Source organism: Mauremys reevesii, linkage group 6, assembly GCF_016161935.1.
Source record: "Mauremys reevesii isolate NIE-2019 linkage group 6, ASM1616193v1, whole genome shotgun sequence".
In the NCBI taxonomy this organism is placed as follows: domain Eukaryota; kingdom Metazoa; phylum Chordata; order Testudines; family Geoemydidae; genus Mauremys; species Mauremys reevesii.
The window spans coordinates 31,326,246-31,344,483 of NC_052628.1; the positions used below are offsets into that span (position 1 = coordinate 31,326,246).

General features: G+C 43.6%; 1 long non-coding RNA gene across 1 annotated transcript in view; it reads left to right on the forward strand.

The window, feature by feature from the left end:
- The window catches only part of LOC120407643, a 30,290-nt gene extending 12,476 nt beyond the window's left edge, over positions 1-17,814 (forward strand). Inside the window, exon 2 of the long non-coding RNA XR_005600150.1 lies at positions 17,698-17,814. This is a non-coding gene — a long non-coding RNA (uncharacterized LOC120407643). The remainder of the gene's footprint in view (positions 1-17,697) is intronic.
- The last annotated feature ends 424 nt before the right edge of the window (positions 17,815-18,238 follow it).

An 18,238-nucleotide genomic window follows, 5' to 3' on the forward strand; every position in this document is an offset into this window, starting at 1 on the left:
AATTCTAGCGCACTAAAATGAAGTTTTCCTGCTATGTGCAGTGATAAAATAACTACTGCATATGGGTTAAATTTGATATTGGGCCAAATTTTGCATTCAGTTTACACCTGTGCAACACTGCAGAAGTCAGGATTTGTATCACAGAATGGATTTCTATCCCCTGCCCATAGCTTACCAGTTGTGGAATCATGTGCATAAAAGATGCCGAAGAGTTGTTGCTATCTTGCTTTATCTTGATACCTCGGGTCTTTTTGTTTTTTCCATTGGGAGGAAATAGTGCTCTTAATAGAACATGAATTTGACAATGGTTCTGTTTTTCTCTTCCTTGATCACCTAGAATAGGGATTTTTGCCGTCTTTTGTGGTGTGGCCCACATCTTCAGAGAAATTATCTCATGGACATTGATTTTCTCTTCAGATAGCAGATATTGGGTGTAGCTGAGAATCAATCTGGGCCAAAAACTGTGGTTGTGCCTTGGATCCAGAGATATCAAAGCACTTACAAATTATCTAAGGGTATGTCTACACTGAGAAAGGGGGAAAGAGTATGTTTTTAGCTAACCTGCATTAGCTAACATGGATTAAAATGTCAGTAAAGACAGGGCAACTTGGCTTTTAGCTTGGGTAAGCTGCTTGAGTTCAACTCCAAGCTCTGCTATAGGCTTAACTTGAGTTGATATCACAAGTTGAAAGTTGATTTGCTGTGAAGTTGAAAGCTGATTTGCTGTGCCATCACTGCTATATTAACCTGAGTTCACTATGTAGGCTAGCCAACCCACATTAAGAACATGATTTTTTTTTTGTTGCAGTGGAGACATGTTCTGACTCTCCAAATCACCCCTGTGAAGAAAAGAGAAGTTTTATTTGCTTTATTTTAGCCCTAACCAGAATCTATCTATTGAAAGTCTTTATAAAAGCCTCGTCCCTTCCCAAATGACCACAAGGAAAGGTGTTCTCAGACAGTTCATGAATCTAGGCTCTGATGTACAATGGATGGGAGCAAGTTCCAAAGCTGATGGGCCTTTACCAAGAATTCTTTGCCAGCCATCCTCTCCCATTTAGACTCAGAGGACTCCAAAAGATCACACCTGTGGTATGGAAAGAAAAGCCATTTCTCCTGTTAACTAGATTCCACACCACTGAGGGGTTTATACTATAGGTTAAAACCAACACCTTGAATTCCATCCAGTCACACATTACAGCCAGTGAAGTGTCTGGAACTCTGTCATGTGCTTTTTATCTGAGGCTCCTCAGAAGTAGTGGGTGGCCACATTGTTCAACTGTTCAATAACAATGTTGTTAATCTTGTTTGTTATGGTGGTGCCTAAGTAACAAACAAAATTGGGGCCCCCCATTATACTATACACTGCACAATATAGTCGATAGTTCCTGTCCAAAAAGCTTAGAATTTAAATAGAGTGGACATACAATAGTGGAAAGATATAGAACATACAAGCAAAGTGAACAAGGTGATGGTAAATAGCATGTTAGTTCAATCTTTTGGGGGGGTTAGTTAGGAGGTGTTAGATAAATGGAATGACAAGTGTAGGAAGCGGCGATGCAGGGAGAAAAGCATTTGGAAAGAAAGGTATAAGGGGCAAGTGAAGATTGAGGAAGGAGGCTGGAAAAAGTTGGAGCAACCAGGGCAGAAAAAGTCAGTCAAAACTTGAGAAAAATATTGTCAGTGTCTGTCATTCCCTGCTTAAATTGCTGCTTCAACTGCTCTGCCATCTTCAGTCTCTGGCTAGCTCCTCCCTGAAGTTTCTTTACCAAAGCTCACGTGGCTGAGGGGAGGAGGGGCCCTCTAATTCACAGTTCTGGAAATGGGGTGGCCCCAGCTGGGACCCATTTACTCCTTTCCCAATGCAGCAACCCCTACTTAAGGTGCTTCTGTAGCTTCTCCAGTGGGTTTGTTTTCTGGCTGTCTCTTCCTTGCTCTATTTCCAAACATCCACAGTGAGTAGCTCCATTCAGAGTGCACTACAGTATCCTGACCTCAAAGTGATAAAGGCTCGAGCAATGCAGGCCTACATCCACCAGAAAATGTCAAGTCAATCATGGGGAAAAAAACACTCTTGGTCCCTGCTAGTATCTGGGCAATGGGAAAAGTGGTATTCTTTTCACTCTCCCCTAAAGAGTTTAGATTTTTCCAGAGGAAACTCATAGTTGAATGAAGACCATAGAATAGAAAACTTCAGCCCTCAATGTAAATGTTTGGGAATGGAACAAGCAAGTGAAAATAGGGGTCACTAGTGAAAACTGTTTTGCAACCTCAATTGTAATAGTCACTACAGGCAGTTGCTATAAAAGCCACGCTACAGTAGAGTTAGGTCCCCTGGCCTGATATCTAAGCTTGAGCTCCTTCCACTTTTTATAGTGTGTAGCCAAAGCACTGATGAATTGCAGCCTTGAAAACTTCCCACCATCATTCACCTGGAACATTTTTTGGTTTTGGATTTTTTTGTTTGTTTTTTTCCCCTTCCAATCATCATGGTAAAGAGAAGGCAAGTTTTTGTTTTGGCCTAGGCCTTTACATTTTTATGATGGATGTACAAGGTTGGATTGCTCCATCCTGTACAATCACACAGGACTGAAGATTAGCAAACAAAAGTTCAGTATAGTTAGAATGAAAATCCTCTCCATGCTGGAAATTTTAGATCTTGGTTTGAACTTTATGGCTAAGGCCTATCACTTAAAAGCAAGTCATTAGTAACATATAGGCTTGCTTTACACGCAAGAGGGCCCCGTAGATGTCTCAGAGCATTAGCCAGTCCTAGTGACACACCATATATTTAATTGAAGTAATCAGAGCCAAAAATAAAATAGAGCTGTCACTAGGCCATGCAAAAATGACTCTGTATAAAGGAACAGTTAACTATATAACCATTGTTCAGGTACATAAGTTGGGGAAAGTCAGGGTGGGTTTTGTTTTGGCAAAACTTAGTCACTGAGTTTGGAGTTTGCATGAAAGAGGCAAAACTTGCCAAGTTCTTGATTTTGTTTTTGGATTAATAGCCTGTAAATATATATTTATACTTTCCACCTTTGTCCTGTTCAGTTGCAATTCCTATGTTGAAAGAGTAACTTCCTTTGCTAAGTTTTGCTCTTTTACGTTGATGAGATGAAGAGGAATAATTAAGAAATAAAATTGACCCTAACATTAATTCCACAAAAACCACTTGTATAATAAAGCATCCCTAAAACATATAAACATAAACATAAGAATGGCCATACTGGGTCAGACCAAAGGTCCATCTAGCCCAGGATCCTGTCTACCGACAGGGCCAATACCAGGTGTCCCAGAGGGAATGAACAGAGCAGGTAATCATCAAGTGATCCATCTCCTGTTGCCCATTCCCAGCTTCTGGTAATCAGAGGCTAAGGACACCATCCCTGCCCATCCTGGCTAATAGCCATTGTTGGACCTATCCTCCATGAATTTATCTAGTTACAAAATCATATACATTCCACAACTGTTAGCCTATGTGATTTTCACCCAGCATATGCATCCTGAGTATTTTGAAATAATGTAATTTAAGATTTGTATTCTTACTGTCTCATTCTGCTCCAAGAGTGTCTACTACCTATTGCCCCTGAATAATCTTGCACCTACAATTTATCTTTATAAAGGTGTTAAAGCATAAACAATAGACCTGATTCCAATAATTTGGCCACATCAATATTACTAATATTAAATAACTCATTCTGTCAGTGAGAATCCAGCTGTAAAAAGAAACACTTGGCTAGTAATTGGACTAATGGCCGTAAAGAGGGTGTGATTTGGTCGGTGCCCTAAGTCAGGCTGAATGGTGTGCAGCTTTTTGGTTGTTTGTTTTGCCATTTCAAAACACCTCATACTGCCAGCCAAACTCAGTGATATAAAGGGACATATTAGCACAGATCCCCATCTAATGTAAATTGTCATAATTTACTCCATCTGAGGATCCGCTCCCTTAAGTATAACTAGGCCAGGATGTGTGTAAAGTGGTGCCATTTGTACATAAAGTCTTCAGTGTTTGTACAAAACAACTGTAATCCACAAATGCCTGTTTGTTGCTTCATGTGCTACCCTATTCCCCTGATACTCCCTAACTTTGGTGTGAGGGTTACGTTAATTTTGCAAGCAAATTTCCTCTGTTTTCTAAGTAGCTTACACTTAACACAACTTCCATCACAATGTATAGCCTTTCTGAATTTACCCAAGATTTGCGGGAGCCGCACCCACTTATACCAAATCTAGAACTGGTCTTGCATGTTTATGAAAACACAGCAAATTTGAAAATTGCACAACAAAAATTAAACACCTAGGCAATATGCTTCTCTCCTGAAGTTTTGTTGTGTTCAAACTGTTTTTCTACTTTACATAATTAATCAAACCTAGGTTGTTCATCTCACCTTTCATTCACAAGAGCATCTGGAAAACGAAAGCATTGTGTAATCTCATTTGCAATCCTTGTTCTTCCTTATTCATTTACTTTTTCTGAACTTTGATAAAATCTTAGTCTGAATTTAGTTCACTGGGCATTTTCTCACTAGGGGAAGGTCTCATGTCTATTTTTCAGCTGCATCCTTCCATGAAATATAACTAACAACCAGAGACAGTCCTGTGATACACTGACAATTCAGTTGTAGTTAATAAGATTGTTGTTAACCTCTATAGGCTCAGCTGAGCTACTGCTCTAATAGAAGAGCTGCTATTAGGTGGCTATCTGTAACTTGGCTTTTAAATAAAATATTTCAGAGTCACAAAAATCCATTGAAGATTTTAAAAAAAACTTCAATGGTCTATGGATAAAACATTATTTCCAAGGTTTACTCAAATCTGTAACAGCCTGCACTGCTTCAGTGTTACAAACATTCTCCGAGTCATGGCTCTGCTGCTCCATGTAAAGTACAGGTTCTTTTTTGTATATGGAGTTATTACTTCTAGGTTTCAATAATGAAATCACTCAAATCTTGTGTAGTACTTTTCAGACCATATTTATCATCTGTTTCAGTGGTAGGGGAAGTCAGAGGCTCAGTTAGCAAAGTCTTGTCGCCAAGGTTTGACTGTAGAGGATGGCGTTTACACATAGAAAACAAAATGGATTTACATTATTATTAAGCCAAACTCTCCAGGACTGAATTCCGTCACTCTTACTCACATGTGTAGTCCAATTCACTGGGACTACTTAAAGTGAGTGCTACTCAGCATCAGTATAGGCTTGTAATTTGTTGTACAAGCCAGTCTTGTGATTCCCTGTGCATTGTCAAAGACATTCCTCCTGTCTGATTGCCACTTAGGTCTACACGGCAATCAGATCTGTGATTGCAGCACATTAAACACATGCTAGCTTGGGTACCAATAGCAGTAAAGCCATGGCAGCACAGGCTAGCAGGGGTATGGGCTTGTACACTGCTAGGCTTTGCTGGTGTTGCTTCACTGCTATCTCAGTAAAGAGCCTGTTTATACCTTCAGCCCATAGCCCTCCCTCATCATTCTCCCCTGTACAGTCATAAGAACTTGAAGGATCATAACTGGATCCTGACCAACAGAGGCCCCGATGTCCTCATCACTACAGTGACTTCTAATGAAAAATCCTAATGCACTCAGGAGTATGGAAATGACCTCAGTCAATAGTCAAGGAGCAGGTGTATTCCAGAAAAACAAAGCTGCTGTTTTCATACAGACGGTGAAGTGACAGACTTAGAAGATAAGTGCTTGCTTAATAGGAAGTTTAAAATAAAATAAAATAAAAAGCTTTCCACAAAACAGCAGCACTTTGAGTTGATCTAATTTTTTGTGAGTTGCAGGGCTTTTTGTAGAAGAGACTTTCAAAAGAGCTTGAAGAGCAATTTTATAGGGAGAAATGCTGTAAACCTAGGGCTATGTCTACACTACCATTTATGTGGGTATAACTTACGTTGCTCAGGGGTGTGAATAAGGCACCCTCCCCCCACAAGCAACATAAGTTACACTGACCTAAGCACCGGTAAGCACAGCGGAATGTTGGCAGGAGAGCTTCTCCCACTGACGTAGCTGCTGCTGCTCGTTAGGGGTGGATTAATTAAGTCGATGGGAGAGCTCTTTTCCGTCAGCTTAGAGTGGCTACACCAGAGAGCTTACATTGGTATAGCTGCAGCTACACTGCTGTAAACTCTCTAGCGTAGTTGCTCGGCTGTAAACACTCCAGTGCAGTCATAGCCTAACAGGCAGTCAGAACTAGAGTCTAGACTCTAGAGGAAGGAGTATAGGACTGGGAGCAGGAGCACCCCCATTCTAATATCTGTTTGCTGAGTAACTTTAGGCAAGCGACTTCACTAGTAAGTTTTCATTCCCTAATTGGAAGGGGAGGCAGGATTAGAAGAGGGGTTTCCCACAACCAACGTGAGTACTCTAAATACTAAGCTATGGGATATTCTTATGGGGTGAAGCCCTCCCCCTGCCCAGTCTCTCCCTAACCACCAGGCTACAGAGTCATTCCCTGCCACCACCATCTCTCTAACCCAATAACTATTTATTTAAGTATTAATCCACAGTAGAACAGTCTTTAGGCCAGAGAGGGAATGATTCTGTGGTCCAGTGGCATCCATGTAGGTGACCCAGGTTTCAGTCTGCCTACCTAGTCACTCTTCCATTATTTATCCACAGGGGCACAGTTTCAACTGGAGAGATTGAGGGAGCCCCACATCAGAATAGCTCTTAGCTCAGTGGGTAGAGTTCTCTTCTGAGGATTTAAACAGGGGTCTCCCACCACTTTCTGCCCATCTTGTAGAGAGGGGGGAGTTGAACCTGGGTATCCTCCATTCCAAGGGAGTGCTCTAATTACTCGTCTAAAAGTTATAAAGTGGGTGGTGCCTATAAGGGCCCAGAGTGTAGGTGGTCTGGCCTAGAGGTCACAGTTGGGTTGAAGTCCACACATCAGGGACCGTAGTCCGTGAGCAATGGTTGGAGGAATCAATAGGTCTGGGTTCAATAATCAAGAGTCGGGGTCCAAGTCAGGCTGGGGTTAGAGATCAGGACACGAGTCACAGCAGGCCTGAAGTCTGTGTTGTTGCCCAGACAATTTCCTAGAGCACCCTCCAGGGTTAAATAGGGTGGTTGGCCAGTCAGAGGGCTGCAGTGTACTGTCACTCTGGCTCCCCTGGGTGGTACTTCCTGCAGTGTCTATTTGCCCCAGTGCTCCCTGGCCATGGCTCTGCATGGCCTCCTGGTGGCACTGTGGGAACGTCAGCCATCCCAGGCTCTGCAGACCCACATGCTAGGCCCTGCGTCCTTACAGCAGGTCCTTCTCCTGCAGCCATTTTGTATGGAGCAAGATAGGTGCCTAACACAATCCTGCAAGAAATGCCTTAGGTGCCTGACTCCAGGAGAGGGGTGCCTGTTTGTGGCTCTCTAAGCAGAAACAAGAACCCAATCCAAGCTGCACGGAGGCACCTAGCTCCACAAGATGGCCATGGCTTAGGACACACCACTCTCATTGGCATCTCTTATTGGGTAGCTCAGCCTGCTTTCTGCCAACAGTGCTGGCTTTTGAAGATTGCATTCTAACATGCCTACTCTCCCTATTCATTGTGTAGACAGCATACACACCTAACTTGGCTTTGTGGATCACAGTGTTGTTCCTATGATTTTCTAGGATTTTCTAACTTTTAGGCACCATGATGCTCTGTGTTGCAACGCCTAAATCCCTTGATGGATCCTATTGCTTGAGATTGACTGCAAAGTGCTACATAAGAACTAGGTATTAAAATTATAATCTGCCTGGAAAAAAAGACCTGCTAACCCCCACAATGTTTCACAATGACAGCACTATACTGAAGTGACAAATGAATAAGAGTTTATTATTATACCCACAAACTCTACTATATTAGATTTGCCAACACATTGTGAAGTTGTAGTATATATAATTCAAGCCAAACCACAATTTTCAAATTGAGTAAAGTTTATGTTCTGCTGCTTTGCCTGCTTTATATATACACTTATTGCTAATATACAAAATGCAATATGATTTTGATTAATGTAGAAGAAAGTGCATTTTCAAATATCAGGCCAACTCTGACCCATCTTTCCTTCTTACAGAAATCACAATTAATTGTATTTAAGATCTTCAATAGAATGGGATTCCATTGTGCTAGGTACTGTACAAATATAATTCCACAATCAGAGCCCATTCATTTCAGTGCACTTCCCATGGACACAAGGGTCTGTGCTATACAGTAAGTCTCCAAAAAGTATAGAGATGCCACATCTCCTGTACATTCTTCAGTTAGATTTTGGTTGCCTCTGAGACACTTCCTGCTTGCGGGGGGCAGTGGGGGAGGGAGGAAGCCTAGGCCAGGGCAGTCACAGGCTGCAGCTACACAGGAAGTTTTGTTATCTCATTTCTGTGCATAGTTCCTGTTTCTAATAAAGGGTTACATTGAAACTAGTCTGCTTGTCATAAAGATGCTACATAGTACCAGGAGTAGAAGTCACAATGTGCTGGAAGACCCTTTGAGAGGTAACATTGAAATGGCTACTACAGAGCCTATACAACTGCAAGTAACTCTCCCACCAGCCCTGAAATTCAGGGGAAATGCTTAATCATCTGGATCATCTTGATCGATTGGTCCTTCAGTCCTCATATAGATTATGCCTATCACAACAAGTCTTCCATTTTTCTTAATATGCTTTTTGCTTAACATGACTGTAAATGGCTCAAACAGTAGTTTGAGCTGCATATGGAAGCCACAGGGGCAAATAAACTGGAGGATGACCAAAAGATTGCTCTTCTCTTAACTTTAGCATGCACCGAAGCCCTAGATGTACACAGCACATTCCATAGAGAGTGGGAGGGGAGCTTTGCAGAAATAATGAAAAATGTTTGAGGATCACTATGTCCCTAGGAAAAGATCTTATTTGTGAGAGATATGTTCAGCGTGAGAACACAGAATGAAGGAGAAACAATAGAGGAGTTTGCCACAGATTTAAAAACTAAAAAGTCAGTTGAATATTAAAAGACCATATTATCCTGGGATGTGACAATAAAAATGTCTGTGAACAGTTACTAATGGAGATGGATTTGATGTTAGAAAGGGCAACTGTATATGCCAAGCAGCAGAACAAACTGAAACACAAATAAAAGGCCTAGAGAAAAGTACTGACCATAGCTAAACCACCAAGGGAAGAGTTCACAGAAATTAAAATGGCCAAGTATAGAAACAGAAAGCAGGAACTAATGCCACCGATGTGGCAAACAGCATAAATATAGGAAATGTCCAGCATTCTGGGAAATATAGAAATTGTAATAAACACAACCATAGTGCAGAACCGTGCATGTATTGTGTACTGTAGCAGGGTGGACCCTGCTCCTGCACTGAGGGGTTTAAAGAGAGGCCTGGCAGGGCTGAGAACTGGGGCTCTAAAAGCTGGGCTGATTGGGGAAGTGGCTGCAGCTGGGCCACACCCCAATCAGGCCACAGCTGGCCCCTATAAAAGGCTGGAGGCCAGAAGCCCAGACAGTCTCTCTCTGCCTTCAGAGGGAGATGGGCCTGGCTGCTGGAAACTAGAGAGAAGGTACCTGAGTGAAGCAGGGCTGGGGAAAGGCTGAGGAGCTGGGGAGCTCCAGCCTGGAAAGCCCCAGGCTGCAGCCTAGCTATAGGCCAAAGGTACTGTGGGTTGCAGAGGGCAGCCCAGGGGTAGGACAAAGCAGCAGATCCAAACCCTCCTTGCCAGGGATGAGTTGGATGAGACTGCAGTCTGCCCCAGAGTGTGGGGCTAGACAATGACTGGCAGTAGCCATACACTGAGGCAAGGTGGGGATAGAAGGTGGGGGTTTCCTGGGGAGGGGGAAACCCAGTTACAGGTTAAAGAGGCACCGGGGTCCTGGGAGGGACTCGGGCCAGTAGTAAACAGGTGGATCACTGGCCTGCAGAGGGCGCTCCAGGGCTGAAAAGAGCTAATACCCCAGAGCAACCAGTAGGAGGCGCTGCGGGGGTGAGTCCGACCCGTTACACGTGGTGGAGAATGCGGGCATAGCAGTCCGCCCCTGATACAAGGAGCCAGGGCAAGGACTGTGGGACTATTGCCTGAAACAGAGACTGAAGAACATGGACTACTACTGGAGAGCCTGTGGCCCGGCTCGCCGAGCAGCAAGTGCGGCTGCTTCAGCTGCTGTGGGGGTGGGCACCTTGGGCTGGAGGCCAGTGCCAGGGCCTAAAGACTGTTTCGCCTGTGGGTGACGGGGACACTTCAAAAGGGAGTGTCCCTACCAGACTCGAGTGCCCCCTGTGAAGTTAACAGAGGGCCCCCAAACTTGTTGGGCTTGTGGGGAGCGGGGACACCTAAAGAGGGAGTGCCCTCATGGAGCAACCAAGGCCCGGGCCAGCCCAGAAGAAAGGGCTAGGGCCCAAACAACCAGGACTGGGGCCGTGGTAGGGGGAAGGCGCCGAGGGTGCTTCCACTGCCACACCAAGGGCCACATAAAGAGGCATTGCCCCCTGAGGCAGAGAGGGGGAGTGCCTGGGATAAAGGCTCAGTCTGAGACCAGCCCCAGAGAAGGGGTGGTGAAGGCTGAGGCCCCCAAAGACAAGGGGGCTGGGGCAGAGCGGCCTCACCTTAATCAGGGAACCCACACAAGGGCCATGAGGGCTGATGTGGGGACCCAAACCAATGTGGGAACCCACGTAGGACCAGGGAGGTCTACGGTGGGAACCCAGACAATGGAGGAAACAAGCAGGCTGCTCCAAGTGCTGGAGAGCCTGCGAGCAGAAAGAGATTCTCTGCGGGCTCAGCTGAGGAGAAAGCTGGGCCGGTAAAGCACCCCACCTGCCCCCCGGTGGAGGGGTTCTTGAGGTGGGGGGTGTGTAGCAGGGTGGACCCTGCTCCTGCCCTGAGGGGTTTAAAAGAGGCCTGGCAGGGCTTGAGAACTGGGGCTCTAAAAGCTGGGCTGATTGGGGAAGTGGCTGCAGCTGGGCCACACCCCAATCAGGCCACAGCTGGCCCCTATAAAAGGCTGGAGGCCAGAAGCCCAGACAGCCTGAGTGAAGCAGGGCTGGGGAAAGGCTGAGGAGCTGGGGAGCTCCAGCCTGGAAAGCCCCACGCTGCAGCCTAGCTATAGGCCAAAGGTACTGTGGGTTGCAGAGGGCAGCCCAGGGGTAGGACAAAGCAGCAGGTCCAAACCCTCCTTGCCAGGGATGAGTTGGCTGAGACTGCAGTCTGCCCCAGAGTGTGGGGCTAGACAATGACTGGCAGTAGCCATACACTGAGGCAAGGTGGGGATAGAAGGTGGGGGTTCCCTGGGGAGGGGGGAACCCAGTTACAGGTTAAAGAGGCACCGGGGTCCTGGGAGGGACTCGGGCCAGTAGTAAACAGGTGGATCACCGGCCTGCAGAGGGCGCTCCAGGGCTGGAAAGAGCTAATTCCCCAGAGCAACCAGTAGGAGGCGCCGCGGGGGTGAGTCCGATCCGTTACATGTACAGATAAAAATTCATCAAGCTAAGAGAAAGAGAAAAAACTATTTATAAGCACAGTAGTGGAGGAGGCTGAAAACTCAAAAGATGGGCTAATTAAATGTGCACAAATGGCACTTATGTGACCAACAAGATAGACACTGCCTGGGGCACAGGTAAATGTAATAATAGAAATCGAAAGATATGTAACAGTGTCAGTGGAAGGGACTTGGAGAAGTACTATCAAAGATATGACTACATTTGAAAATACAAATGTATGATGTGACCCTGAATTCCAACCTGAATGTCACTTAGTAATGGCAGACATGCTTTCAAGAGCATAGCAACATTGGACAATGTACAGCCTGATGATGTGGAACAAGCAGTAAACATGCATGTGAACATGATAAAAGCATCATGTGCTGTATCTCCAGGCATATGGAATGAATTGTAGACAGCTCAAGAAGAAACACTACAATTAGTGATATCAACTATACATAATGGAGGAGAAAAATCAACACTACCCACAGGCCTATTCCCACTATAAAAAGGAATTTTCAATGATCTCAGGAGGGGTCTTGAAGGGGGCACAGTTCAAGGTTCCCACAGTGATGAGAAGGAAAATTATTGGACAAATACATGAAGGGCACCAGGGAATGACCAAATCTGGCCACAGATTAATAGTGACATAAAATAATTGATGAGCGTGTATGGAACCATAGACCCTGGAACTAGGAGTGCTGGAGGTGCTGCTGCACCCCTTGGCTTGAAGTGGATTCCATTATATACAGGGATTACAGATTGGTTCAATGGGTCTCAGCACCTCCCACAAAAAAATTGTTCCAACACCCATGTGTGGAACATATCAGAAGTACAGAGATTCCCAGCAGGAAGAATCAATGATATTTCACAAATAACTCTTAGTTCCATTGGACAAAGTTGGAATTGATATGTTCAGCTGAGGAAGAAATGATCACCAGGTTATAATGGACTATTTTACCCATTTCCCAAAAGTAGTCTCACTTGAAGATACCATTAAATCTGTATTTGCACATCATGGAATTCCAAGAAAAGTAATAACTGTCAACAGACCACAGTTCAAAAATAGACATTTTTTGGACTTTACTAAAATGTACAACTTTCATCACAAGATATCTAGTCCCAGATATTCTCAAACCAATGGATTAGCTGAATGTGAAGATGTATAGTGAAAAATTTGCTCAAAAAGACAATGGATACACTATTTAGCACTACTAGATTATAGAGCTACAATACTATATTGTGAAAGTCACCTGCTGAACTGCTCTAGGTAAAGTACCCAATTACCATATGCAACAAAAAAAGACTGGCTGAGAAGTCAGTTATAGTGAGGGAAAAAAAGACAGGGAATGTACAATCAGACAAAAATATGACAATATAGGAACAAGACCTTTCCTGTAGTTAAAAAACAAACACTCTTGAGACTTTGGAAAAGTGGACACTGGCGGCTCAAAGCTACAGTGATCACTGATGAAGGCAAAATTTTACAAAGGAATTATAAGCATCTGCTCAAGATTCCTGAGAACTTGGCTGAAAAAAGTCACATGTCAAAAATAATTCACACATTGGTCCTGTTATTGACCATAAGACTGAGCAGTCTTTTACAAAGAAGGACTTGCCTTAAGGGGATTTTGCAATACAGCAGATTGGGAAGATTGCTAACACTCTAAGGAACTGATCAAGGCATATTAACATGTTAAAGCAACCTGAAGGATTGTTAAGTCAGTTTATATATTTGTTATAGTTTGTTACTTTAGTTCAGAAAATTGAAAAGGAATCTAAAAAAGGGAAGATAGTCTACAGAGTAAGTTCTCCAGGAAGTGGTGAGGTGCCTTTGGTTTCCTTTGAGACATTTCCTGCTGGGAAGCAGAAACAAAGAAGCCCAGGTCAGGGTAGTCAAAGGCTGCATCTACATAGAGTAGCAGGAAGTTTTGTTACCTCATTTCTGCATATAGTTACTGTTTATAATGAAGGGTTTATCTTGAAACCAGACTGCTCATTAGTAGATGCTGCAGGATCTGATGCAGGATCAGGACCAAATAGAGAAAACAATTCCTGCCACACTACCCTTACACTAAGAATAAGAGAGAGAACAAGAGGGTGGACAAAGCACTTAACTGGGACTCAGATATGAGTGCAATTCCTGGCCCTGACACAGACCTCCTGTGTGAGCTTGGGCAAGTCACTTAATGTCTCCCTCCCCCATCTGTAAGACAGGGATAATAATAGTACTTCCTTTCTCCTACTGTCTGACTATCTTGTCTATATAAAATTTTAGCAACTTGGGGCTGGGATTCTTGCTATTTGTACATGTAGTGTCTAGTACAATATTGAGTGAGGCCTTCAAAAACTACTGTACCCCAATAATAAAGCAAGGGCGGTGGGGAAAAAGGACAGGGTCTCAGTAATGCATTATCAGTTTATGATATTCCATTGGCATCCTCATAGAAGTGGGTTTGGGAAGAGGCACGCTAGTGGAAGGAAAAGAAGATAGGAAGTTCGACTCCAGTTTGGAGCAGGGCAGCTTCCAACCTCGCCCTCATGAGCACTCGAGAGGGAACCAACTACATCAGACCCCAAGAAGACATGCTCTGCATACCAAGGAACCTCGCTAGCATAGTTCATCTAACTAATCCGATTTGGTGCAGGTTTTTAAGGAATGGCTTCTCTGTTCTATTTGGAATATGATAAACAATTAAGGAGATGAAATACACATTGTATACTTTTAACATGATCATCATTAGTATCAGTGCTGATAAATTATTGCCAACTCATCTCCCTACAGGTTTTGACCTGAAAGTCAGTATTAGCAACTAGAACACTGAGTTAGTATGTTTTAACTGTCTTATTCCAGTATATTTGAAAACTGATTATAATTGATTCAGACTACTCCCCCCGGGTGAGATATAAATATTGGGTCAGATGTTCTGCTGGTTTAAATGGGCATAGCTCCACTAAAGTCAAAGGTAAGATAGCAAATAAAACTCTTTAAATTGAATTGGGGCAGAGTCCAATCTTGATTACAGGAGAGAGGTCACTAGATATACTCTGGTGAAACTGAGATTAGAATCTGACCAACTGTTTTATTAATTTTTAATTAGCTCAGTGATATTATATGAGCTGAAGATTTGGCCACAGTGCCTGATCTTGAGAAGTTCAGAGGATTCAGCACCTCTAAGATCAGGCTCACTAACTAAATTTTTTGAACTAATAAAATTCAAGTAAAAGCACTTTCATACTGTGATGTTGCAGTCGATATAATTTTATAAAAATATGCGAATGAGTGAATATAATGTAACTGGAATATGCTTCATGCAAAAGGTCTCTTGTAAGGTAGCATTACAAATCTTATAATCTACTGAGTGTGATCATCCTATTTGTATAAATGTACCACTCTTGTATCTTAAACTAGAAATATGAAATATAATTCTGAGGGCCTATTGCAATTGTGCAAAGTATGGGCCATTAATGGTGGTTTGGAATCGTGATGACTCCCATTAACCAGGACAATTGTCTGCAGATGGGTGTGTCTTACCTGTAAGTCTTCCTGTATCTGTGTGTGCTGGCAGGGGGGCAATGAAGTCTTGCAGTGACATGTGATCATGTCACCTGAACTGGAATCCATCTTTAACCTGGTATCTTTCCATTGAGAAGGAGGGGGTGGAAACCCAGAGAGGGACAAAGGATTCCTGCCTTATGCAAAATATATATAAAAGGGTGGAACAGAACTAAGAAGGAGAGAGGAACTATCATGAAGATTCCCCTAGCTACCACCTGAGCTGGAACAAGAGCTGTACTAGGGGAAAGAATTGTGCCCAGGCCTGGAAGGTGTCCAGTACGAGGAAAAAACTTACTGAAGCATCTCTGAGGGTGAAATTATCTGTATTCAGTTTGATTAGACATAGATTTGTGCATTTTAGTTTATTTTGCTTGATGACGTACTTTGTTCTTTCTGTTACTACTTGGAACCACTTAAATTCTACTTTCTGTATTTAATAAAATCACTTTTTACCTATTAATTAACTCAGAGTATGTATTAATACCTGGGGGAGCATATTTCTATCGGTGTTATAGAGGGTGAACAATTTATGAGTTTACCCTGTATAAGCTTTATACAGGGTAAAATGGATTTATTTGGGTTTAGACCCCGTTGGGAGTTGGGCATCTGAGTGTTAAAGACAGGAACACTTCTTCTTTTAACTGCTTTCAGGTAAACCTGCAGCTTTGGGGCAAGTAATTCAGACCCTGGGTCTGTGTTGAAGCAGACAGGAGTGTCTGGCTCAGCAAGACAAGGTGCTGGAGTCCTGAGTTGGCAGGGAAAGCAGGGACAGCAGTAGTCATGGCACATCAGGAGGCAGGTCCCAAGAGGGTTTCTGTGATCCAACCCATTACACATACTACGTTTAGAAGTAAGTGAAAATCAGTCAGTCAGAGGGGATGAAGAGTTCTTGGAGCCATGAGTGTTCAGAAACTTACAATGATTCTTATGATGTGCAACTTTATTTCAGTTTAGCTAAGTGATTGAGATGCCACTAGGTAATAGCCAGTTTCACAGCAAAAGTCTAACGATTGATTTTTTCTAATAATTTATCCACTATGCTTCAGTTTCAAGAAAAGCTTCAAAGACTATTTAAAAGTTGGACATTAAGGCCTAGATTCTCAAAGGTCTTTAGGCCCCTCTCTGTCTCTTTAGGCACCTCACTCCACCGTTTTCAAAATTTCCACTCCTGCCACCACATCTCCTAGGTGCCTGAATTGCTGCTGGTCAGCTTTCAGAAAGCCACCTAAGCCCTGATGCTGCCCCACAGCTAATAGCACAGCACCCTCACAAGGAATGGCCAGGGATACAGGGAGACGTGAGATAAGTGTGAGAGGGGTATCAAGTGGGAGGGAGAATGAAACCCCAGCTTAGAAGTGGAAGTTTTGAAAGCACATAAGCAAATGTGAGGAAGAGGGAGGGGAAGGGAGGGGTTTTCAGCTGCTAGGGCATTGGTTACCTAAGTGGTTGACCTGATTTAGGTGTCTAACTCCAGGAGAGGTTCGTGGCTAAGGATCCCAAATGGAGGGGTGCACCAGCTCAGTTGCTTAGGAACCTGAGGCCCTCCCATCTCCGCACCCCACCTTAGTATTTCTCTCTTGAGTAGCTTAGGTGGCTCTCTACTCAACTTGCTGTCTTCTAAGAATCCCTTCCTTGGGTTCCTAACTCTCCTATGCATTGTATGAGGAGCCTGCATGCCTAGTTCAGGGCTGAGGAGTCCATTAAGTGGCAGGGTGTCTGGGGGGTTAGGAATTGTATCACTGAGCAGAGAAACACCTATGTATCTTTGAGGATGTGGGCCTGAGTACTTCCTCCTACAAATAAATAGACTAAACTAATAGGTCAGACTCAGGTCTAATTTTCACCACTGTAAATCTAACATAACTCAATTGACTTTGCTGTTGTAACCAAGATCAGAATCTGGCCCAATTACAGTAGAGGATTTGGATACCTTTATTTGTTACTCTACCTTTTATTAATGTACTTGTCACAACCAGGTTGTGGGCAGCCAGACCTAGTAGTCAAAGCCAGAGTTCGCAAGCACAAGACAGGAGTCAATAACAAGAGGTCAGAGGCAGAAGACACACTGGAGTGCAGAACTATAAATCAGGAGCTAGGGTCAGGCCAGGTCAGAACACCAGGAACTCAGAGTCAGGAGACAAAATGGAGGTCAGAACCACAAATCAGATGCCAAGAGTAACACTGGCTTGGGATGCCAGGAAATCAAGCTGTGGGACCAGAAACTACAAGGCACACAGTCCAGAACAGGGTGATCAGCCCAGTTGTTCAGACAGTTTCCTGTTCCTGCTGCTGGCTTAAGTAGGGTCTGCAGGCCAGTCAGCTGCTCTGCAACTCTGCCAATAGTACTGCAAGGGTGAAGCTTCAGACTGGGTTTGGGCTTCATGGGTCCCAGGTAAGCAAAGACCAGCAGGCTGCCAGATGGAGGGCTAGAGTGGGGCTGCTCCTATAAACCCTGAAGACCCAGATTTGAGACCATGGGTGATGACAGTACAGTTATATACAATTTAGAGAACAGAATAACTCAGAATAGATATATAGATCCAAATATAATGATGATTCAGGAAATCCTAAAGAAATCCTATAACCAGAACTATCCATGAAGTATCCACTTTGTTGTTATTATTTAATACTTGTATAGCTAAGATAAACATCAGAAGTCCCTACTGACCTTGTACCTATCCATAACAGGTTGATGGTTTCCCATAGGCTTCATGGCAGCGGTGTCTCTTGAAGAAGGATTTGAAGGAGGACAAAGTAATGACTTTATAAACAGATTCATATCCAGAGAAGAGTGGTGATGTGGGTTATTTTTGTTTACTGTTTCTACATTGCTTTTGTCTTTTTAAAAGGTGTTAAGTAAATTTCATGTTTGTGAAATGGGCCCTGACTGGCAGCCTCAGAACTCTAATGTTCTGTTCAGAGTCTGTCACCACCAGAACAGGTACAACACAGAGGGCAACAATGCAAGCTTTTCATATGTTCTCTGTCAATAGGCCTCAAAGCTGAGCTGGGGCACCACCTCTAAGGATGAGAAGATAGTTCAGTAGCCATATCTATTCAGTCCCTGCCTTCCCTGCTGGAATCTCTAACAAGGGTACTTGTAGTGGTAGATTCTGTGATGTGAACACTCATCCATTATGAATGGGACTAAAATCACTAAATACCAGGACAACCCAACAGTCATCAAATTGGAATAGCTTTTGATCACTGCAGCCTGCAGTGGAATGAA